Genomic DNA, 8,401 nt, shown 5'->3' on the forward strand with positions numbered 1-8,401 from the left:
ATAAGCTTCTTCCTCAGATGAAGCATCCTTAGTACTGCTTGGTGCATTTTGCATTCCAGACAGACTTTGAGAAATCAAATTGACTTGTTGAGTCAATATTTTGTTCTAAGCCAAAATGGCGTTCAGAGTGTCAATCTCAAGAACTCCTTTCTTCTGACCAGTCCCATTGTTCACAGGATTCCTTTCAGAAGTGTACATGAATTGGTTATTTGCAACCATTTCAATTAGTTCTTGAGCCTCTGTAGGCGTCTTCTTCAGATGAAGAGATCCTCCAGCAGAGCTATCCAAAGACATCTTGGACAGTTCAGAGAGACCATCATAGAAAATACCTATGATGCTCCATTCAGAAAGCATGTCAGAAGGACATCTTCTGATCAATTGTTTGTATCTTTCCCAAGCTTCATAGAGGGATTCTCCATCCTTCTGTCTGAAGGTTTGGACTTCCACTCTAAGCTTACTCCATCTTTGTGGTGGAAAGAACTTTGCCAAGAAGGCATTGACTAGCTTTTCCCAAGAGTCCAGGCTTTCTTTAGGTTGAGAGTCCAACCATATTCTAGCTCTGTCTCTTACAGCAAAAGGGAATAGCATCAGTCTATAGACCCCAGGGTCTACCCCATTAGTCTTGACTGTGTCACAGATTTGCAAGAATTCAGCTAAGAACTGATGAGGATCTTCCATTGGAAGTCCATGGAACTTGCAATTCTGTTGCATTAGAGAAACTAATTGAGGTTTAAGCTCAAAGTTGTTTGCTCCAATGGCAGGGATAGAGATGCTTCTCCCATAGAAATCGGGAGTAGGTGCAGTAAAGTCACCCAGTACCTTCCTTGCATTGTTGGCATTGTTGTTGTTTTCGGCTGCCATGGGTTCTTCTTCTTTGAAGAATTCGGTCAGGTCCTCTACAGAGAGTTGTGCCTTAGCTTCTCTTAGCTTTCTCTTCAAGGTCCTTTCGGGTTCAGGGTCAGCTTCAACAAGAATGCCTTTGTCTCTGCTCCTGCTCATATGAAAGAGAAGAGAACAAGAAAATGTGGAATCCTCTATGTCACAGTATAGAGATTCCTTGAGGTGTCAGAGGAAAAGAGAAATAGAAAGAAGAATGAGAAGAAGAATTCGAACTTTAATTAGATAAGGTTCAAATTGTGCATTGAGAAGGAGTGGTACTCCATAAATAGAAGGATGTGAGAAGAAGGGAAGTAATTTTTCGAAAATTAATTAAAATATTTTGAAAACATTTTTGAAAAACACTAATTGATTTTCGAAAATAAGAGTGAGAAAGAAATCAAGTGATTTTTGAAAAAAAATTTGAAATTAAAAGTTAAAAAGATTTGATTGAAAACTTATTTTGAAAAAGATGTGATTGAGAAGATGTGATTGAGAAGATATGATTTGAAAACAATTTTAAAAAGATTTGATTTGAAAACATTTTTAAAAAGATTTGATTTTAAAAATTGATGACTTGCCTAACAAGAAAAGATATGATTCAAACATTAAACGTTTCTCAACAGAAAAGGTAACAAATCTGAGATGTTTAATCAAATCATTAATTGTTAGTAAGTATCTTTAAAAAAAGAAAGAAATTGATTTTGAAAACATTTGATTGAAAAGATATGATTTGAAAAAGATTTGATTTTGAAAAACTTTGAAAACTTGAAAAAAAAATTGATTTTGAAAACAAAATCTTCCCCCTTTAGCCATCCTGGCGTTAAACGCCCAGAATGGCATCCATTCTGGCGTTTAATGCCCAAAATGCACCCTTTTTGGGCGTTAAACGCCCAACCAGGTACCCTGGCTGGCGTTTAATTGCCAGTCTGCCTTCTTCACTGGGCATTTTTGAATGCCCAGCTTTTTCTGTATAATTCCTCTGCAGTATGTTCTGAGTCTTCAATTCTCTGTATTATTGACTTAAAAGGACACAAATTGAAAATATTTTTGGATTTTTAAAAATGAGGAATAATCAAAATGCAACTAAAATCAAATAACAATGCATGCAAGACACCAAACTTAGCAGTTTGTACACTACTGACACTAACTAAATAAGAATGCATATGAGAAAATAACAAAACACTCAAGTCAATAGAATTCAAAGATCAAAACAAGGGAATCATCAAGAACAACTTGAAGATTAATAAAGACACATGAATGAATGCATGCAATTGACACCAAACTTAAGATGAGACTCCAGACTCAAACAAGAAATATTTTTGGATTTTATGATTTTGTAAAATTTTTTTGTGTTTTTTCGAAAATTAAGTGAAAACATCAAAATTCTTAATGAGAATTCCAGGAATCAGTGCAATGCTAGTCTAAGACTCCAGTCCAGGAATTAGACATGGCTTCACAGCCAGCCAAGCTTTCAAAGAAAGCTTCGGTCCAAAACACTAGACATGGCCAAAGGCCAGCCAAGCCTTAGCAGATCACTGCTCCAAAAGCAAGATCAACAAGCTCTTGTGATGATAAGTTGAAACCTCGGTCCAATGAAATTAGACATGACTTTACAGCCAGCCAGATTTCAACAAATCATCATGAAACTCTAGAATTCATCTTCAAGAATTTCGAAAAAAATAAATGCCTAATCTAAGCAACAAGATGAACCGTCAGTTGTCCATACACAAGAACAATCCCCGGCAACGGCGCCAAAAACTTGGTATGCGAAATTGTGATCACTACTTTTCAAAACATAAACAATCCCTAGTAATGGCTCCAAAGACTTGGTGCTCAATACCATGGCATAAACACAACTTCGCACAACTAACCAGCAAGTGCACTGGGTCGTCCAAGTAATAAACCTTACGCGAGTAAGGGTCGATCCCACGGAGATTGGTGGTATGAAGCAAGCTATGGTCACCTTGTAAATCTCAGTCAGGCAAACTCAAATGGGTATAGTGATAAACGAATAAAGCATAAAGATAAAGATAGAGATACTTATGTATATCATTGGTGAGAGTTTCAGATAAGCGAATGAAGATGCCTTCCCTTCTGTCTCTCTGCTTTCCTACTGCCTTCATCCAATCCTTCTTACTCCTTTCCATGGCAAGTCATGTAGGGTTTCACCGTTGTCAGTGGCTACCTCCCATCCTCTCATTGAAAATACGTCCCTGATGCTCTGTCACAGCATAGGCTAATCATCTGTCGGTTCTCAATCAGGCCGGAATAGAATCCAGTGATTCTTTTGCGTCTGTCACTAACGCCCCGCCCTCAGGAGTTTGAAGCACGTCACAGTCATTCAATCATTGAATCCTACTCAGAATACCACAGACAAGGTTAGACCTTCCGGATTCTCTTGAATGCCGCCATCAGTTCTTGCCTATACCACGAAGACTCTGATCTCACGGAATGGCTGGCTCGTTTATCAGGCGAGCACTCGGTTGTCAGGCGATCAACCATGCATCATGTTATCAGAAATCCAAGTGATATTCACTAAGCCTCATATGCTTGTAGAACAAGAATGGTTGTCAGTCACCTTGTTCATAGGTGAGAATGATGATGAGTGTCACGGATCATCACATTCATCAAGTTGAAGAACAAGTGATATCTTGGACAAAGAAAAAGCGGAATTGAATAGAAGAACAATAGTAATTGCATTAATACTCGAGGTACAGCAGAGCTCCACACCTTAATCTATGGTGTGTAGAAACTCCACCGTTGAAAATACATAAGAACAAGGTCTAGGCATGGCTGAATAGCCAGCCTCCCAAAGTGATCTAAGATAGCATAAAATTAGAAGATAGCTACCAAGATGTCAAATACAATAGAAAAAGGTCCTACTTATAGAAAACTAGTAGCCTAAGGTGTACAAAGATGAGTAAATGACATAAAAATCCACTTCCGAGCCCACTTGGTGTGTGCTTGGGCTGAGCAATGAAGCATTTTCGTGTAGAGACTCTTCTTGGAGTTAAACGCCAGCTTTTATGCCAGTTTGGGCGTTTAACTCCCATTTTGGTGCCAGTTCTGGCGTTTAACGCTGGAATTTCTGAGGGTGACTTTGAACGCCGGTTTGGGCCATCAAATCTTGGGCAAAGTATGGACTATCATATATTGCTGGAAAGCCCAGGATGTCTACTTTTCAACGCCGTTGTGAGCGCGCCAATTGGGCTTCTGTAGCTCCAGAAAATCCACTTCGAGTGCAGGGAGGTCAGAATCCAACAGCATCTGCAGTCCTTTTGAGTCTCTGGATCAGATTTTTGCTCAGATCCCTCAATTTCAGTCAGAAAATACCTGAAATCACAGAAAAACACACAAACTCATAGTAAAGTCCAGAAAAGTGAATTTTAATTAAAAACTAATAAAAATATACTAAAAACTAACTAGATCATACTAAAAACATACTAAAAACAATGCCAAAAAGCGTATAAATTATCCGCTCATCACCTGCCCAGCGGCGTTGGCTCGGCCCTCCCGTATGCTTCCGCTTGCCTGCACGCGCCTTGGCGTGCGAGGCGCGGTTCGTCCAGGCGTGCTGGGTTTGCGGACCGTGGTGGCGGATGAGCGGTGTGTGGGTCCTGAGTGCTGTCTGGCTCGTTGCCTCGCGTAATGAACGGGCGCACCGGACTCTCATCATGTGTCGGCTCGAGCGACGGTGCTCGTTCCACGGTTGTGCGGCTCCTGTGTTTCCTACCCCACGGTGTGGTATCCCTGCCTTGCCCCAACCTTTCCTCTCTGCAGTCCCCTCGTGGGATTGCCGGGGGAGTTCCAAGACACGCCCGTGGTCCTACCCGTCTCGGCGCTCTGTGAGGCAACGGTGGCCTGCGTGCGTGTTCTGTTCTTGTGGGTGCGGTGCACGCGGTCCGGACGGGGTCTTAGATCCCCGTCTGTCCCTCAGATGATTCGGTTTCTCGGAAAGATGCCTGCCGCCGTGTCCGTCCAAAGCTTCCCCTCGCGGGGGGCGTCGGCAGCGCGGCGCGCAGGGTCGGTGACGGATTCTACCTGGTTGATCCTGCCAGTAGTCATATGCTTGTCTCAAAGATTAAGCCATGCATGTGTAAGTATGAACTAATTCAGACTGTGAAACTACGAATGGCTCATTAAATCAGTTATAGTTTGTTTGATGGTACCTACTACTCGGATAACCGTAGTAATTCTAGAGCTAATACGTGCAACAAACCCCGACTTCTGGAAGGGATGCATTTATTAGAAAAAAGGTCAACGCAGGCCCTGCCTGTTGCTTTGATGATTCATGATAACTCGTCGGATCACACGGCCCTTGTGCCGGCGACGCATCATTCAAATTTCTGCCCTATCAACTTTCGATGGTAGGATAGTGGCCTACCATGGTGGTGACGGGTGACGGAGAATTAGGGTTCGATTCCGGAGAGGGAGCCTGAGAAACGGCTACCACATCCAAGGAAGGCGGCAGGCGCGCAAATTACCCAATCCTGACACGGGGAGGTAGTGACAATAAATAATAATACCGGGCTCATAGAGTCTGGTAATTGGAATGAGTACTGTTCATACCCTGACCGGGCTCCTCCAACTCGGCAAATCCATGAAAAGGTCCGACCTCGCCCTAAGGCCCACGCCTAAAGGTCGGACCTCGGACAAATCAAGCAAAGGAAGGCCCATCAAAAGGAACGCAGCCCAAAACCTAAAGGCCGAAAGGGCCTAGAAAGGGCGGTTCCACAAAGATAGAGATAAAACTCCCAAAGATAAGATAAGATAAGAATATCTTATCCAGGGAAGATCACGGCCAACTACTATAAATACACTGGAGCACCCAGGTATTTCATTCATCCCACATTCTACACTTATCTGCTTGGACCCATGCTAACTTAAGCATCGGAGTGTCATTGCAGGTACAACCACCAACCACTCTACATATCAAGCTCGGGTCCCTGACCCCCACCTCGGGCCTCTCCAGACGACCGAGCTACACGTTTCAGGTAACCCTCGGAACATTGGCGCCGTTGCCGGGGACCTGGAAGTCATCCCTCTACCATGGCGGACGACCCTCACAACAATGACCGCGCTGCATCTGAACAAGAGGAAGAAATTGACACCGGAGAACGTCCGGACAGCCCTCTATCACCACGCACTCCAGGAGGAAACAAACAGAATCACCCCAAGACATCACTCCCAAACAAAGATCCACAAAATCCCGAAAAAGAAAAGAGCTCGGAAATTCTAGAAGCAGTCCAGGCACAACAAAACCGACTGAAACGACTCGAAGAGGACATAAAGAAACAGAAAGAAACTGAACAAGATCTGAGGAGGGAGACTCGAAAGCGCAGAGAATTAGAAGAAAAACTGCGGAAAATAGAGGCCAACCTGAAAGGCCGGACAGAACGCGGCACCACCCCCGAAGGCAACCATGATCCCTTCACGCAAGAGATCATGAAGGAGTAAGTACCGCGAAACTTCAAACCACCCGATATGGATCTCTACGACGGCACCACCGATCCAAGTCACCACCTCAGCAATTTCAGAAGTAGAATGTACCTAGTCGACGCCTCCGACGCGATCCGGTGCAAAGCCTTCCCCACCACTCTCACCAAGTCAGCCATGAAGTGGTTCGACAACCTGCCACCAAGATCAATCACCAGCTTCGAAGACCTGACCAAAAAATTTCTAACAAGGTTCTCTATTCAAAGGGACAAGACGAAACATGCCCCCAGTCTACTCGGGATCAAACAAGGTAACCAAGAAACCCTCCGAGAATACATGGAGCGATTCAACAAAGCCTGCCTGGACATACAACACTTACCCACTGAAGCAGCCATCATGGGACTAGCAAACGGCCTAAAAGAGGGACCGTTTAGCCAATCCCTATCCAAACGATACCCGACCTCCCTATACGAAGTGCAGGAGCGGGCAGAAAAATATATCAACATGGAGGAAACCTCCCAGCTGAGAGACTCTTCTAGGAAGGAATTAACCTACCCACTCCGAGATTGAGATCGGGAACAGAAGAAGAAAGAAGAACCCAACTCGGACAAGCCACGGAAGTACCACAACTACACCCCCCTCCGAGTCTCCCTGGTAGACGTCTACAGAGAAGTATGCCACACCGAAAAGATCCCCCCACCCCGACCTCTAAAACACAAGAGAGCGGGGAGAGATCGGTCCGAGTACTGTGAATATCACAAACTCTACGGTCATCCTACTAACGACTGCTACGACCTAAAAAATGTTATAGAAAAGCTAGCCAGAGAAGGAAAACTCGACAGATACATAGCAGAGAAAGGAGAAGAGACCAGGAAGAGAAGGTGGGGAGATAACGAAGGTCGGGCCGAACAAACCCTGCGAACCCCCGAAAGGCACGTACATATGATAAATGGAGGATTTGCAGGCGGAGGAACATCCAGATCCTCACGAAAAAGACACCTCAAAGAAGTCTATCATGTCCGAGAAGACAGTCCCCTGCCCGAATTACCTACTATCTCATTTACCCGAGAAGATGCCCAAGGGATAATACCCGGGCACGACGATCCAATGGTAATCACCATTATCCTAGCAAACGCCAACTTACATCGAACCCTGATTGACCAGGGAAGCTCAGCAGATATCCTGTTTAAAACAGCCTTCGACAAGCTCGGACTTGAAGAAAAATAGCTAAAAGCCTATCCCACCGACCTATTTGGGCTAGGGGACACCCCGATCCGTCCCTTAGGATACATCTCGCTACACACTACCTTTGGAAGAGGCGAGCAATCTAAAACATTGAGCATCGACTACATTGTAGTCGACGTCACTTCAGCATACAATGCCCTCATCGGGTGACCAACCCCAAACAGACTGGCAGCTATAGTCTCAACCCCACACCTCTGTATGAAATTCCCTACCACAAAAGGAATAGCTACCCTAAAAGGCGACCAAAAACTAGCACGGCGATGCTACAACGAAAGCCTGAGCCTAAAAGGGAAGGAGATCAATACAATAGAACTCGGACGAGTTCAAGCCCGAGAAGATCTTCGGCCGCAACCAGAGGGAGAAACCGAAAAAGTCCAGATTGGGAACACACCTGAAAAAATAACAAACATAGGAGCAAACCTCGAAGCAGGCCTAAAAGAGGGACTCATAACCCTCTTAAAGGAGAACTCCGACCTCTTCGCCTGGAAAGCCTCCGACATGCCAGGCATAAGCCCCGACCTGATGTGCCATAAGCTATCATTATACCCGGGATCCAGACCGGTCCAACAAAGACGCCAGAAGCTCGGACCCGAGCGCATGCAAGCGATAGAAGAACAAGTACAAGCACTGCTAGATGCAGGGTTCATTAGGGAAGTGAAATACCCCCTATGGCTCGCAAACGTGGTCCTGGTAAAAAAGCCTAACGGAAAATGGAGGATGTGCGTCGATTACACGGATCTCAACAAAGCCTGCCCCAAAGACCCATATCCACTACCAAACATCGACACCTTAGTAGACGCAGCCTCAGGCTACAGATATCTCTCCTTCATGGACGCATACT

The 8,401-nt window shown here is 44.7% G+C and overlaps 1 non-coding gene across 1 annotated transcript; it reads left to right on the forward strand.

Annotated features, from left to right (window-relative positions):
* The first annotated feature begins 348 nt into the window (after window positions 1-348).
* On the forward strand, window positions 349-456 carry LOC130958276 (small nucleolar RNA R71). The gene has a single exon (XR_009077407.1). It is a non-coding gene; the product is annotated as a small nucleolar RNA R71 (small nucleolar RNA).
* The last annotated feature ends 7,945 nt before the right edge of the window (window positions 457-8,401 follow it).

This window comes from Arachis stenosperma, chromosome 10 (genome assembly GCF_014773155.1).
Source record: "Arachis stenosperma cultivar V10309 chromosome 10, arast.V10309.gnm1.PFL2, whole genome shotgun sequence".
Classification (NCBI taxonomy): Eukaryota; Viridiplantae; Streptophyta; class Magnoliopsida; order Fabales; family Fabaceae; genus Arachis; species Arachis stenosperma.